The sequence below is a fragment of the Hylobates moloch genome, unplaced genomic scaffold (assembly GCF_009828535.3).
Source record: "Hylobates moloch isolate HMO894 unplaced genomic scaffold, HMol_V3 SCAFFOLD_1, whole genome shotgun sequence".
In the NCBI taxonomy this organism is placed as follows: Eukaryota; Metazoa; Chordata; class Mammalia; order Primates; family Hylobatidae; genus Hylobates; species Hylobates moloch.
In genome coordinates this window covers 26037949-26055555 of record NW_026652276.1, presented here as the reverse complement: position 1 = coordinate 26055555, position 17607 = coordinate 26037949, and positions in this window count along the sequence as shown.

The window sequence follows — 17607 nt, the reverse complement described above, 5'->3', positions numbered from 1 at the left end:
TTCCTTCTGCTGGATCTTTCCCATCCAGTACCATTTCCTCTCTTTTCTTAGTCCTCTATGTGCCAAGGCTCTGCATGGAAGGTGAAGCCGCATTTAGGATACAAGGGTCGCCCTGCAGTGGAGGCCCAAGGCTCCCTTGTTGAAATCTTTTGACACTGCCATGAGCGTTATTCAATGGACAGCTCTCCCTCTGCTGCACCCAATCTTGAGTGTTGGAAAAGAAAAAAAAAATGCTCAGGAACAAAGGAAGATATGGAAGTATGACACTCTGTGAAAATCAGGCAGAATATGCCTAGTAGCCAGTCTCCAAAGTGGCTCTGTGATTCCTGTCTCCCGATGTTCACAGCCAGGTTTAGACCCTTTCCACATTGTACCAGGTTGGTCTGTGTGACCAGAGAATATGACAGAAGCAACGGTGTGTCACTTCCAACATTAGATTCTACATGACATTGCAGCTTTTGTCTTGGTTGTCCTCTTGTTCTCTGTCTTCCTTAGAACACTCATCCTGGAAGAAGCCAGCTGCCATGCCTTGAGGACACTTAGCCCCAAGGAAAAGCCATTAGCAAGGAACTGAGACTTCCCGTCAACAGCCATGTGAGTGGGCCTTCCTGGAAACTGACCCTGCAGCTTCAGTCAAGGCTTCAGATGATGCAACCCAGATGCTGAACCAGAAACACCCAGTGAAACCACGCCTAGATTCCTGACTCTCAGAAACTGTGAGAGAATAAATGTTTGTTTTAAGCCACTAAATTTGGGGGCAATTTGCTATGTAACAATAAGTAACTAATACAATAAGTTAAAATGCAACATTTGAGAAATTTAGAACATAAACTCCTTGATGATAATGTTATACTTGTTCTTTGGGAGAAAAAAAAAACTGAAAAGAAATCTCTCATCTTATTTTGAGGATGTAAAATGCATCTTCCAGCCACATTATATTCAGTTTTCAAATCACTTTTATCCACCCAGTTATCAAGGACCTTGTATATATGTTCTATTAGGATAAAATGATAGAAATATAAAGATGTGGTAATGTCTTCAAAATGCTTAAACCAGAAGTCTGAGACCGACATCTTGCAGCATGTTTTTTGTTTTCATTCTCAGCAGTCATTTGCATTTTATTTAACCCAAGTTAATAGCTATCTAGGCTGTACATTTTCCGTTAGACCTTTAAGATCCATTCTTTTCTTTTCTACCTTAGTTTGTACTTTGATGCTGGCCTTTGGGGACTGAATCAATATGCCCCTCTGCCCTCTGTCTTTCTCTTGGTTTCAGCCAATGGAAGAGCATGCAGGAGACCAGAGAGTGAGAGAGGAATAAGATGAAGGTCCCTCTACTATTGGCTCCTTCCCTACCATGGATTGGCTATTTCTCTTCACCCAAGACCATGCTCTGGTCAGGCAGCCTGCCTAGCTCTCTCCCATAGCCACAGCTGGCCCCCTAGGGCTGAGGAGCAGTAATGCTTCCTGCTGTTGCTAATCCCGGGGTGCTTCACCATTCCTCAGCAGATGAGAGAAACCCTACTCACACCTTTTTAAATACTTATTTGTTAATGACTTGGCTTGAATGTGCCATGTATTCCCTACCAAGGCTGAACAACACACCAACCTTTTTAAAATGTGCGATTTCCCAAAAAGGTTAGAATTATTGCACTCATCTTTAAATATCAGAATATCTGGAATGCTGGGTCCATATTCCCAAGCAGCTGGCATCTGTGCCTTTTTGACAAACAGCGGTCTCTCCAGTGACCCACCAGTTCCCACCATTGCCTGTTGTGCAACTCACTTGATCAATTCCACACATGTGTAGGATGTGCTTGCACCTTTATCCTTATTGGAGCTTGTGAACTCAGGCTAAACTGTGGCAGGAGAGACAGCGTTTAACACAAATCACTTTATGTAGTGTGGAATGTTGAGGCCAAGGAGTGACCCAGACAATAAAGACAATGGCAATTAAGTGGATAGACCATTCATTTCTGTGTGTGAGAACTTATATAGGGGACTGGACCTTGACACTTCTCTTTGAAGAACAATACCACACTTGAAACTTTATGAGGTATGGGCTGGTTAGGAAGTGTAGTCATTATTTACACCATTGCTTGCATAGGAAAATAAATTCTGGGATCCAAACAACTGATTTAACAGTAACATTTTTATAATATAATCCATTAATTAAATTGGTGACCTCTTTATAACTAACTCTAAGTATCAAAATAAGTAGCTTTTAAAGAAGGTACATCCAAAAAAAAAAAAAGTCTAGGATTAGTGACCTTGATTCAAAAGATTTTAATAGTAAAACATTAAATCTGGAGGAGAAAATGATGCTTATTATCAGCAACACAATTTAACATCATTATGAATTAACTAATCAATGCAATTAGGCAATAGAAGCTAATGGGGTATAAGTATTAGAAAGAAGTCAGAATCATCACTCTTTGTAGATGATATGAGTTTAAAGACAAAAAACACCAAGAAAATTGACGTAACAGGTACTCGAAGCAATACCAGAATTAGTAAGGTGATGAATTACAAAATTATTTTTAGAGCCAATGACTTTTCTATATGTTCATACATTCAGAAAATATTTTCCAAATACTCATTATTTGCCATGCAACATTCTAGGCACTAAGGATACAGCAAAATAAACAACCCAGATAAAGCATCCTTGCCTTAATAAGGAGTTTATCTTCTAGTGAGGAAAGACATACAATATATAACATGCAAAAGTTATATATACAATTAAATAGGAATTTGTGTTAAGGATAAAATAGAATAAGGAAGGAGACTATAGGGTATGAGAGGAATTATAATTATGTATAGGTGACTAAGGAAGGTTTCATTGAGAAGATGACACTGTGCAAAGGCCAGCAAGCTATGGCTGTATCTGCTGGATGAGGGCACCAGGCAGAAGGTACAGCAATTGCAAAGGCTCTGAGGTGGGCCCAGTTAGAAATATTATGGAAGGACTATTCCATCCACAACAAACAAGAAAAAAAAATATGTAAGAGTAAATACTAAAAGAAATGTCTAGGATCTTTATGAAGAAAACAATACTGTGTAGAGAAACAAAAGCTAAGCAAATGAAAAGTGTATCCACCAGGGTTAGATAAAGGAGGAAGAGCTGTTATACTATGAAATGAAGAATTGCTTATAGAGTAAAACTTTACTCACTGGTGGAAGGAGCTAGAGAAGTAAAGACTCAAAACAGGAAATTTTAGGACCAGAAAATGTCACTCCCCAGCTCTCCTGAAGCAGCATCCCAGATGGAAAGTCAGAGCATTCAGAGGAATTGAGAGGCAAGATACATACACCTGCTGAAAGCGGTATCAGGAAGGCAGACTAGCATCTTAGCCTCCAGAAGGCCATTGCTTCCACATAGCTGTCCTGTCTGTGAGCTCACAGCCAAATACCTGATGGTGGGAATGGGTTTGCTCTTGGTCAGCAGGGCCAGAGTCAAAAAGAAGAGCAGAACACAGAGTGGGGAAGAGCAAGAACTCACTGGAAACAAACTAGACAACACTGGCACCCCTCGTGGCTTCTAATCATGACCACCTTCAGAGACAATGGCTATTGCTGCAAATGTACCTTCCATGTCCCACAAATATTTCCCTTTTGCCAACTTCAGCCTGAAACTACACAGGGAGGGGGATTCTGGAAAACAGCCAGTTGGACGTGAACACCTTCTACCGGAAGACAACTTGGGCTCTTAAAATAAAAAGATTTCCCGGCCAGGCACAGTGGCTCATGCCTGTAATCCCAGCACTTTGGGAGGCCAAGGTGAGCAGATCACCCGAGGTCAGTAGTTCGAGACCAGCCTGGTCAACACGGTGAAACCCTGTCTCTACCAAAAACACACAAAAAAATAGCCGGGCATCATGGGGTGCACCTGTAATCTCAGCTACTTGGGAGGCTGAGGCAGGAGAATCACTTGAACCCGGGAGGCGGAGGTTGCAGTGAACCAAGATCGCGCTACTGCACTCCAGCCTGGGCAACAGAGTGAAACTCTGTTTCAATAAATAAATAAATAAATAAATAAATAAATAAATAAATTCCATGTTGTAGAGATGTCGATCACATCTAGTATTTAACACAATCCCAAATACCAACAGAATTTCAGGGAGGTGGGGAGAGTTGCCAATAAATGTACCAATAAAGTTCCACCAGAAAAATTAAAATGTAAGAATAGTCAGGAAAATTTTCAAAAAGAACAGGGGCATCTGACTAACAAGACGTTAAAACACATAATAAAATTACAAAAATTAAATCTGTTTAGTATTGGAGAAAAACCTAATCAATGCAAGAAAACGCTTGAGAAACAGATCTAAATATATATGGGAATTTTAAGGCAAAAGTGGAATTTCAATTCAGTAAAGACAAGTGAATTTTAAAAATGATGTTGTAACACATTTGAGGAAGACCTTAAAGCACAGGACAGAAAACCTAGAAGCCAAAAAAGAAAAGACTAATAAAAAATGACTACATTAATATAGAAAACTTTTTAATAGAAAAAAATATATAATAAACAAAGTTGAAACACCCACAGTAAACATTGGAAAGCATACGTACACAAGAGTTAATTTATTTTGTTTAAAAAGAATTCATACCAAAGAAAGAAAAGAAAAAGGACTAAGACAAAATTCTAAAAGCAGAAGATCAGCAATGCAATAGAAAACTGGAGATAGGTATATATACGAAGTCTACCAAGAATATATAAACAGCCAATAAACTATTTGAAAAGATGTTCAACCTCATTGATAATTAAAGAAATGCATGTTAAATGAATCATAAAATGTTATTTTTCACCAGTCCAGTGAGCAAATACTAGAGAGCTTGATCTACCCAGTACTACCAAGAGCGGAAAAACAGGCACCTCATACTCTTCCATTTCTCGGGTCACTTCTATCCCTCACATAAGTGGCTCCTCTGGGTTGGTTTATCTTCCCTTTATCTCTTCACTCCAAGCATGAATTCAGTTCCTTTCCTTTTCAACCCAAAGGGCAGCTAAGACCAGAATGTGCTGTTGAACAAAACTTCATGAGTGATTGAGGAGTAGTATAGATAGAATTTGGAGAGTAATTTTAGCTGCTACAAAGCATGGCTACTCACATCTTGACCCTACTCCTAAATTCCCATCTTACTCTTAAATGTCTTCCATGAGACAGAGGCCAGCTTGCCCCTCCTAATCCAGAATCTCTAGGTCTCTCCCATCCTAAGCTCCATAAAAGCTTCAGGCTCAACCCCAGGAGGGCCTCCCTTACTCCAGTCTGAGGGACACTCATTTCAAGCCTCAGGATGACTGACAGTGGGAAGATTAACTCTTTTTCAGTAGACAAAATCACAATAGTCGATGGTATATTTCTCAAAATCTGTTGATCAGCATCATGTGAAAGTTATTAATAGCTCATTTTAATCTATATTTAGGAAAAACATCTCTTTAACTCTTCAAGCATATAACTGTCCATCTCAAAATACATTAAATTCATAGTACTAAATTGAACACTTAAAATCTTCCATTATATCCTCTGAAGTCAGATCCATAGTGACTTCAAGTTTTCGTCAAGAACTCTAGGTGAGCACTTGCTTTACATTCATTCTGACAACGAAGCCAAACCAAATTTGCTCCAAGTGTGAACTACTAGTAACTCCACTGCCTCCAGTAACCAAAAATGAAGGATGCTCCGAAGGGCAGTTATCTCAATAAAAGACAGTTTAAAATTCCGTCTTCATCAAACATTCAGCTTCATGTCCATTCCAGTTTTCTATACTGTGCATACATTATTTCTGTATTTGGAACAAATTAATGAATGCCCTTTAAAATAATCCTTTAGTCATCTGAGTTTAGAGGACAAAGCATATTTCCATGAGTATAACCATTCTAAAAAACTAACCGTCCTCTACAGAATCAATTATAGACAAACTTGGGACTTGATTAAGGTTCATCTTGGGGCTCATTTGCTTCTCCTTTGGGACTCCTCAGCCCTTCTTCCCAAAGCGTCTCTTCTTTCTGGTTCTTAACTACTCACTGAGCTGTTAAACTAACCCAGATATGACCCAGTGCCTTCTCTATTGTGTTACGACTAGGTTTCTTCTACCACTAGTTGTGATTTAAATCAGAAAATCAAAAATCACACTAAAATTTTACAAAAGCACCTTTTGTGTAACACAGGGGACTTCAGACATTCGTGATGCTGCAAATCTCACCACTGAGTCTGTTTGTAAGCTTTCTCCTTCCCCTCACCTTCCATTTGCTTCTTCTATTGCTACAAATAGATAGAAAAGAGAGTGTTCTGATTTTGTTAAGAATTCAAAAAGCAGAGGCTGGTTGTGGTGGCTCACACCTGTAATCCCAGTACTTTGGAGGCTGAGGCAGGAGGATTGCTTGAACACAGGAATTCCAGACCAGCCTGAGCAACATGGCAAAAGCTCATCTCTACAAAAAATGCAAAAATTAGCCAGGTATGGTGGCATGTGCCTGTAGTCCCAGCTACTCAGAAGGCTGAGATGGGAGGATTGCTCAAGCCTGGGAGGCAGAGGTTGCAGTAAGCCATGATGATGCCACTGCACTCCAGCCTGGGCAACAAGCCAGACCCTGTCTCAAAAAAAAAAAAAAGAAAAGAAAAGAAAAAAAGGAAAAAAAAAAGATCTCACTTTTGAAAGAATGCATTCATATTGCAAACCAGGCAATCAAGACAGCTGTAAAGAAAATCTCACAACATGGAAGTGAAGACCCATCCCACATTTATCATGGCCCACAGCTGGCAACTAGGAAGCTTAAGATAAGCTTTGTGACATATTTTAATAAATCTTCACAAATAAACCATCTCAACTCAACCCATGCTATCTTTTCCTCTCCTTTGTTTTTCCCACACGGGAGTTTTTCTACCTCTGTATGTTTTCAAAATAAAGAGCTCTTTTCTCAGTCAGCATCAATAGTTACTATTAAGAATTGCAGATGGAATACAATCTGTTTAGCTTAACTGAAGGCTGGCCCTTGTTCATAAGAGTTCAGACACTGTTTTATTTACCTTCATAAACATTGTAACTTGCCCACAAAGAAAAGTACACATACTCACAGTGGTCTTTCTAAAGAGCTTTCTCTTTCATGATCTAGAAGGGAAATTTCATGTCGGGGTATAAAAGAGAGGAAAATATTTGGCAAAAGTTTGAAAACATGTGATAGTAGTTTCAAAGATTCAGGAGATAAGATTAGGAAGTTTGCCGAACATTGGAAGAATAAAGCAGTGCATTAATTAAGGAAATTTTATTTGATTTAGGAAAGATTTCTTCATTAAACATGTCTATGCAATTGCAGTTCCCAAAGTAGTTATGCTATTAAATGAAATATTTTGTCTTTTCCATAGTATCTTTGCATATACTTTGCCCATTTATCATTATTATGGCAGGCAGTCTCTAAAATAACCCAGGAATCCCTACTTCTTTGGTATTTCCCAGGTGACCTCTTCCTCTTGAGTAACTTGTTCCTAAACAATAGAATACAGCAATGTTGCACAGATATCACTTCTGTAATTAGGTTATAAAAGACTGTGACTTGCCTCTGGCTTACAGACTGTCTCTGTAGCTGGCTTTGATGAAGTGGCCAGCCATGTTAGAGAAACCCACATTGCAAGGAATTGAGGGTGGCCACTGGCCAACAGCCACCTAGGAACTGAGGCACTTACATTCAAGCAACTGAATCTTGCCAACAATCACATAAATGAGCTTGGAAGTAAATCCTTCCCCAGTTGAGCTTTCAAGTGAAACCCCAGCACAAAGAGACCCTTTGATTGCAACCTTGCAAAAGACCATGAAGCAGAGAATCCACCTAAAGCATGCCCAGATTCTTGACCCAAAGAAACTGTAAGGCAATAAATATATGTTGTTTTAAGTCATTAAGTTTTAAAATAATTTGTTCATGATGAGCCTCAGAACATGCTGCCCCAAAATGTGGCACCTTGGCATATTGAGTATTTTAAGCTGGAGGAATTTGAGACAACAGCAGAAATAAGAAGGTCTGTCTGATCTCTCTCTTCTCCCCTGACACAGGCCATACAAGAATTTTCTGACCTTCTTCTAAAGTAGTTCAAAAGACCCTCATTCCAGAGAGGTAGTCCCTATACCTAAAGGAAAGGAATGAAGACACAGAGGTGCCAAGAAGAATCTCAATAAACAGGTCGTGCTAAGTTCCCTGTCCCCCAACTTTATTACCATTCAATCACACCCTTTTGCCCTCCAGTCATACAACTCCCTGTAAAAATACACAGATTTCCCTGTTTCTTTGGGTCTACATTTCTAAAGGCTCTTGTATCATATAAAACTTATTTAATTAAGCCTGTATGCTTTTCTCTTTTTTTCAGGTTTCCGTAAACCATTTATTTTATTTTTACTATGCAACGACAATGTCAACATTTGTCATATTACTAATCACTTTCACAATGGCTTTCTGAGTTTAACGAGCAATCTGAATTAGGTCTTGTGTTACCAGTTGAAGATGGTGTTCTTGTATTCCATAAATGGATACCTTTCCTAGGGTCAAAATTATTAATGTCTGGCGAATTCAACTGAAAGATCAGGACATCCATTATACTTTCAGCCTTGATTTCAGCATGCATATGTGACTTGGTCTGTTTCATCTGACTCAAGCCACGTTCTGCTTCAGCTGAACTTGCAGGGAGGGTCAGCACTAGGTTGTACGCCTTTCTGTTATTAATCTGTTTTTTGTTATAGGGGTGTCAGCCATAAGCTTTGCAATGGGTGACAAAAGAAACCTCTTCTCTCCTACATTACACAACAATAGATAACTAATACAAGCACTCATTTCTCTTTTTGGAAATATCCATGGTACCCACTATTTGCTGTAAACATAAGTTACTACATACTTGTGAAATGACTTAGCATTTTATTTCTAAGGGGGGGACTTTAGCAAGGCCTGTTTGTTCAGATTCTTCTTGGTGCTTCTGTGTCTTCATTCCTCTCCTTTAGGTATAGGGAGAAACTCTCAGTGTCTGGGAATTCTGGTTCAGAGTGTAGGTAGGGTACTTGTATTTATAATTATTAATTTGGTGCAAAAGTAATTGCGGTTTTTGCCATTGAAAGTAATGGCAAAAATCGCAGTTACTTTTGCAACAAGCTAATACCACTTATTTTGGCTTTAATTATCATGGCCTTGTCCACATTTAAAATGAAACTATCTGAAGGAAGTAACTCAGATACAAGGTTATCAATTTACCTCTTTATCTGAGTATATGAGTCAGTTGTTTCGTTTTAGACTCCTCTGAAACCAGGTTTTTATAAGGAATGAGTGGGTCCCTCATAGGATAGAAAAGCTGCAAGGTTACAAACTCAGAAAACAATTTCAAAATCATATCGTGTGCTTGCACTACCTGCTTCAGTACCAAGAGAAATGACACTCAGGAGATACACAAAAACACATACTCCCCCTTTTTGTGTTCTTTGCCATATCTTTTCACTATGCTTCCCATACACAACTAAATTGGATTGACAGACATTATGGAATCAGGCTTATACACAAATTTTCTTTGGTTCCATAAATGAAAGATGCAAACAGTTCTATTGATGGATGAAATGTAACAATGGGGTTCATTTTGCTGCAGAAGTTCTCATCTGGGACTTTTCCACCACCACCAGCAGCAGCCCAGAGTGAGTCTGGAAGTGCTTGTTTGCGTGTGTGTTTTTGACAATGACTTGGCCATGGTGATTTTTATCTCAGACACCTTACTACTCTTCTGTGATCTAGGCTTTGTCAGCACACTTCAGTCAACAGATACATATAACCAACGTGGAATCTTGGGAGGAAAATACAGAGTCTTGATCCCTTTCTTCCCAGAAGGACTCCAGCCTCCTTAAAGTGTCTACCCCTGCTCCAGCAAACTTCAAGCCACATTTATCAATTGTTTCTCAAAAAAAAAAAAAAAAAAGAGAGAAAGTTTAAGCTCCTCCTCACTGAATACCCTAGAATAACTGTCCTCAACTTTTTGGTACCAGGGACCAGTTTCATGGAAGACAATTTTTCCACAGATGGTGAAGGGGACGTTTTGGGGATGATTCAAGTGCATTACATTTATTGTGCACTTTATTTCTATTACTATTACATTGTAATATATAATGAAATAATTATACAACTCACCATAATGTAGAATCAATGGGAGCCCTGAGCTTGTTTTCCTGCAACTAGATGGTCCCATCTGGGGGTGATGGGAGACAGTGACAGATCATCAGGCATTAGATTCTCATAACGAGTTCGTAACCTAGATCCCTCACATGCACAGTTCACAATAGGGTTCATGTTCGAATAAGAATCTAATTGCTACCACTGATCTGACAGGAGGCAGAGCTCAGGCAGGAATGTGAGTGATGGGGAGCGGCTGTAAATACAGATGAAGTTTTGCTCACTCACCCACTGCTCAATTCCTGCTGTGCCCAGTTCCTAACAGGCCACGGACCAGAACCTGTCCACAATAATCATGGTAGGTATGGCTTACTTACTATATTTTAACGTACCTGGCATTCAGCTAAGCACTTTATGTGTTTCATCTATTTTAATACACATGCCAATTCTATGTGGGGGATATTATTAGGATTCTCATTTTACAAACAAACAAAACCTCAAGCTTAGATAGGATAAACAACATGTGAAGCAGAGTGTCACAAGTTTTGTTTCCCAAGAAGCAGACTGCAGTGATTAGCATGAAGGAGGTTATCAGGGAGTAGAGTACTCTTAGGCTCCATCCCTGAGGAAGACAGATGGGGAAGAAAGAAAAGATGAGCTGTGCTGGAGCCTCAGCAAAGGCTTCTGCCAACCCCATGGGCAGCTCTGTGGCTGGGATGGCCCCTGCAGAATCACCTGAGTTTGGGCCAGGAAGCGTTTCGACCAGTCATTGGATACAGGCTACCCCAGGAAGGCTAAATGGCCTTGAGCAAGGTTGATCTCTTCAGCTAAGGCAATTCCTGAAGGGGATTGGCAGCTGAGAGGTTTCTACCAGTCCCAGCAGCTGAGAAAATACATCCTTCACTCCTGCAGCGGCATCTGGGCAGTGCATCCAGCAACCACCACAGGCAGCTAACTGCAGTTTAAGTCTGTTGCTCTAGGATGTTAAAGAATTGCTGTTAGGAAGAAAATTGTTATTTTTTGTTTAGAACAGCCTCTTTGGTTATGAAAAGGGAGGCCCCTCTAAACTTACATAAATGAGAAAGAACACAAAGAAAGCGCCAAATTGCCCCACATAACACAGAAGCAGGGCTGTGGGACCGGCCCCTGGAAGCTTTGGAGGTTGTAAGGGCCCTGAAGACTCAAAGAAGAGGAGGAGAAAAGCCCCAGCAACAAGCAGCAGGTGACAGCTAGGGGCATGGATTGCCTGTGAAAGGCTCCCACGTGAGGCTGGCCACGAGTCATCAAATATTTAAGTGTAGGTTGTTCACTATTCTAATATTCTGTTTGGTTGGTGATCGCCCTCTGAAAACTTCAGTAAATGTCTGCCACACAGCACGTCTTTGTTAGTGAAGCTTTGGAGAACTATAGAAAAAGCTAGTCCAGGCCCACAGAGAAGCAGGGAAGCAAGCTGGATAGTTGAAAAATTCAAAAAGCAGGAAATTATGAGCCTCTCTGAGAACCTTGGAAATACCAGAAAAGGCACTGAATCTTGTATTGCATGTGGGATGGGGAGCTATTCAATGTATTTGGCTACTAAAAGAAAGGATTATACTCGGAAAACTGGAGGGCTTTGGAATATCCAGTTTATACTTTCACAAAAGAAAATATGATCATCTTTGCTTGGGAAAGTCAAGAAAATGCTTCAGAGAGGAAAAACACACATGAGCTTGGAATTGGAGGAGGGGTAGGAGATATATTGGTGGACAGACATAGAGCAGGTGGAATAAAAATGCATCTCGGCCCAAGGGAATAGCATGTAAGGCCTGAGGAATAATAGAAACTGTGCCAAAAACTCCAGAGAATCTGGAGTATGGAACTTCAAAAAAAGAAAAGAGAGATGACTCAGGGCTTTATATGCCATGCTGCAGAGTTTGGCTTTCATTGTAGAAGCTCCTGCTTGTCAACGAGTTCATATCTACCCACTGGAGTAAATGTAGTAGGCCAGGACTTAAAGAAAAAAATGCAAATAAATGAGGCTTATCTTTTTGAAACATAAATTTTACTTAAAGATTAGAAGAGAAGGAGTTTTTTTAAGATTAAAACAACATGGCAGTATTCAGTAGTAGAATACAAAATTTCCACAGTTTTTTAAATAAAAAATAAGGTTTCAAATAGATTTCCTGATTGATTTGGTCAGTTCTTGCCATATTCTCTGCCATCTCATATGAAAGTAACTTTGATGAAACTCTTTTTTTCCTTTTTTTTTTTTTTTTTTTTTTACAGGAGGGAGAGGGGGGGGGGGGGGTGGGAATTTTTGATGAAACTCTTATGTAGGGTGCTGAGAAGTTTTAAGCAGAAGAGTAAAATTATCATCAATTATATTTAGCTTTGTGTTGTTTCTATTTCATGTGTTTTAATTTTATATCCTCCCTTCCCCAAATTTTGTTGTAGTTTATAACATGGCAAGAGGATAGAGAGGAAGAGAGACATTGATGAGAACAAGATGGAAACGGTGCACACATGCCGCAGGCTGGCTGTGCGGGATGGACCTCTTGGGACATCTATCCCTTGGTGATATTTTCAGTGGGTTTGTCATTGGTTTGCTTAGTCCCTAACTTTGCTACCTGATTATCTGGGTTTTTTTTTTTTTAATAACAGCTTTATTGAGATAGGGGGCTTAATACCTAGGTGATGGGTTATAGGTGCAGCAAACCACCATGGCACACGTTTACCTAGGTAACAAACCTGCACATCCTGCACATGTATCCCACAACTTAAAATTAACTATATTAAATTACATTTTTTAAAAAATGAAGTCCTGATACATACTACATCATGGATGGATCTTGAAAAACATGCTCAGTGAAAGAAGCCAGCCATGAAAGGCCATATACTGTATGATGTCATTTGTATGTAAGTCCAGAATAGTCAAATCTATGATCTGGGTTTTATCAGGCTGCCAGTTCATCCATGATTGAGCAAATCCCAGAAAACCGAGTCACACTCATTAAACCAGAAGATTTTTTTCACAAAACTATTGACAACATGTATTAGTCTGCTTGATGAGTTGTCATAATAAAATACCATAGACTGGGTGGCTTAAACAACAGAAATTTTTATTTTCTCACAGCTCTAGAGGCTGGAAGTCCAAGATCAAGGTTTCAGCAGGGTTGGGTTCTATGAGGACTGTCTTGCTGGCTTGCAGGTGGCCACCTTCTCATTGTGTTCCCACGTGGCCTTTCTTTGCTGCCTGCACTTGGAGAGGGAGAACTCTCTCTTCCTTCTCTTATGAAACCACTCACAAGGGCCCCACCCTCATGACCTAATCTAACCCTAATTATTTCTCAAAGTCCTCTCTCCAAATAACCATCACACTGGGGGTTAAGGCTTCAACAGGGTGGGGGACACAATGTACAGTCTATAACACAATATATCCAACATCAAAAAGGAATGTATTCTCCTAGCAGAAGAAAGATGAATAACATATTTTCTACCTGAATTGCCTTTGTTTAAAAATCCTAATCTGTGTAATATTTTGGAGAAGATTTGCCATTGCCATTTGGTTCAAATTCAAATGGACTCTGGATGGGGTCAACTGCAACCTTGCAATGGGGGGCGACTAATAGAAGTAAGGTATGGGTAGACAGCAACCACTTATTCAGAGAAAGGTTTGGAAAAGCATCAGGATTCCTCCTCCTTCTTCTGTAGTTCTAGCTCAGAAATCCCTACAAAGGCTTAGCTGCTGGCTCTGGATGTCGATCTATGTCTACCTACAAACAAAAGTGGACCAGGCTAGTTCAGAGCTTCAGACACCTGGGACACTGGGACGACCTTTAGCCACAGGGTTGAAAGCACTGTGGGCATTATAAATTGGGGCATTGCATTTGAAAGAGAATAAAAGAGCCTATACAATCCTTCAATCAATTTATGTTTCCTTACATCCTGAAATATTCTCCTTATGGAAATTTAAAGAATCAGAATATGTTCTAAGGAAGGCATGGGAGGGGTCACTAATTTTGGCAGATCCTGACACACCGTGGTTCCCCTGTCCTTGAAAAGAGAAATTTGCATTCACACATTTGTGTGGTGAACACAATCACAGCCAGGGGAACTAGATGGTCTATGACAAATGTCCCTCAGGCTGCTGCATTTGGGGAGATGATATCTGCTTCACTAAGAGGCTGACGTCTCTAGGTGTACTGAAGGCAAGGAGGCCTCAGCCAGATAAACACTAGCACTACCAACCTTTTTTGGCCTTCTTTTTCTAAACAGTATAGAGACTAATCCCTTCTCTTATAAAACTACTTCAGGGAAAGTAAAACAAATTAGAGCACATATTCTTTCATATTAACTGCATTTTAAAGACTGCAGTGACATTTGCAGAATTCCATAGCCCAATGAACCATAAGGTTGCCATTTTCTGCCCTTTCCTTCAAATTCTGGAATGTCTGGCTCCTTATGGAGTGACTAGAGTTTGTCAACACAGTGAAAGCCAAGCTTTTGATGAATGTTGTTTTACAAAATAGGTGAAAGTACACAAAACATAATAGTTTATCAATAATTAAGTACCTGATGATGAATTGATACTTGACTGGTGATATGACAAATGGAATTTGTCTTTTAGATAAAACAACCTCATAATAAAATCCTTCAATAATTAAAGCCCCTTGGCTAATGCCCAAGACCCTCCTGACACTGAGCAGAGCAAACAGCTTTTACTGAGGTCCCAGAATGCTTACTCTGAGATATCTTTGTCCTTCTAAACAATTAGCAGCTCTGTAGAAGGGCAATGGAATAACTGTCTGAGTGCCCCTTGACATTGAGAGATCTAAAGGAATTTTTTTTCTTTCCTCTAAAATCTACTGTGATCAAAGAAGACTTAAGGGTGTCAAGAAGAAAAACAAGCTAACACAATTTGTATTGAATTTTGAAAAATCTTTCCCTGTAGCCATGGGTAACTGGATAAGAAAACACTAAACAAGTCCCTTTGGGGATATTACATGATGGTATTCAATTTTGTATCCTGCCTCCTGCATTGGGGATTTCTTCAAGATACGAACAGGCTCTGAGAGACAGACTTATATAAATAGAAGCATTACTCAGTGATGAGATTACCCTTGGCTATAAAGCAAAATTACTTCTAAATAGATCGTGACATTCAAAAAATGATTTCTGGTTTCAGTGCTAGAAGAAAGCAGCCTAAGTATTTTAAAGGCTACTCATAAAGTTCCAAAAAGTCACATATGAAATTATTTCAGATACAGAAGGAAATTGTAATGATGAACATATTCAATTTACCTTTGACAGAACCACCAAATTCCTCTCTACACTCCCCACCCTCAATCCCCTACCCAGACATCAGGGCAATATAAGGAATCATATTAAGAAAGGGTAGTTTTGATTTATTGCTACAAGAGATGTGGAAGAGAAACTTTACGTGATTAGTTAAAAATTTCCCCCACTGGGAGCAAGGCTCCAATGTAACTCTAAAATCAGAACTCCCTCTGTTAGCAAGCTATGTACTTAATTGAGGTCTGAACTGTCAATGTTCAATATGCTAATTATGTGCTTAAGAACACTGATTATAATTTTTAATCTATCACTCTGCTGGATATGGTACCTTCTGGATATATAATTACATAACCAAGGAATCTTAAAATACTCTCAGGTTGCCTTTTCCCAGTCAAGTCACATCAGTCATATAGTTAACATAATTTTTGGCTGTATAACCACAAAAACATATTGGGATTCTTCCTCCATCTATGCCAGAAATTTTCAGACACATCCCTGATTCTTCATCTGAAATAGTCATCTTTTTTTCTTTCATCTAAGGAATGCTTCTTTACCATAGGCAGAATAATGTCCCCAGACACCTCAGGGCTGTAAAACGAGTTCCTCCCCTAGTGTGGATAGAAGGGAGGAAGACTGGCTCAGAGAGACCAGAGTGTCTTATCTCCAGTCTAGACTATGACTCCTGGAAATTCCAGGATGCCAGTATTTACAGTCCCTGGGATTTAAAAACAAGCATAAATGTACAAATGATACTCAACGGGTTCTGCATTTGCTCCCTGGAAATGTATATTTCAGACAAGTCAGGATTCTTCTATTCATATTAACCATTTCATGTCACATCTTTTATGAGGGGCCATCAATATTGCTTTTCTCTGGAACATACCCCAACTCAGATCCATGGTATTGTACATCTAGAGAGACGGGCAGAGTGTGGAGTAAACTGAAGTCATCATGACCTCTGTAACACCCTGAGGCTTCTATTCCCCCACGGACATTCCACGAAGGGAAGGAACATTCTTCTAACTCAAAAAACCACCAAAGGAGAGCAGGCAGGATGTCATACCTCAGCTGGTGGGTGCAGCGGGAGCCACACGACTCACCTCAGGCCTCTTCCCTGATGGGCATGATGGTGGCCAATCTTCAGGACAGTCCCAGTTGAAGCTCCAGAGGGAAAGGGGATCAATCAGTCACCAGCTGCCTCCCTGGCCACAATAGCAAAAGGGAGCAAGGACTCAATGGACCTGTAAAAGGAAAATAAATCTCACAACCCTAAAATCACCAAGCCAAAGGGAAAAGTTAAGCTGAGAACTGCTAGTCAGGCAAAGCCTGCCTCCCATTTTATTCCTAAATAGGAAAGCCACAAAGATTTAAAAAGCTACACACCTGCCTCATATTTGTCAACAAGGAAATTCCTTGTGGGCCTCAAGATCTTTAGCCTAAAATGGTTCTGTTGAATTTCACCCTGGCAATGTAAATTGATAGCTTATCTTCACAGGTGCCAAAGGACAGATAGCACTCAAAGTCTTCCCTCTGCTCACCTGAGACAGATGCAATTTGGATTCTTTCCTCTGCCCTACTGTTTCTGTAAAAATGCAGATTCACTAAGCCAGACTAAGGCATAAGTGACTATTCCTCTACCTCCCTCTCCCGTGTAAATTGTGTATTCAGTGAGAGGCTAATCAGAGAATGCAACTGTTTGTCTCTTAACTATCTATGACCTGAAATCCCCCACACCCCCACACTTCAAATTCTCCCGTCTTTCCAGACCGAACCAATGTACATCTTACACAAATTGACTGATGTCTTATGTCTCTATAAAATGTATAAAACCAAGCTGTGCCCCAACTACCTTGGGCACATGTTGTTAAGACCTCCTGAGGCTGTGTCATGGGCCTGTCCTTAACTTTGGTAAAATAAACTTCCTAAACAGACCGATACCTGTCTCAGATACTTTTGGGTTTACAGACCCACAGTGACCCTCTTTGAAACTCTGAGAAACTCTTCCCTTGCACAGGGAAGCTGTGCAAGGAGGCTTCTTGTGAGCAGACGAGGGAAAGGAGCCCTTTGGATGTGCCCTGGGCTGCAGGTGGCTGCATTTTTCCTTAGACTGCTGAAGCCTGGAACACTTGGGTTTCACAAGTAATGGCAAAACAGTATGAAGGGGACTGTCGCTGGGATAGGGCTCAAACAATCAGAAAACAAAAGAAA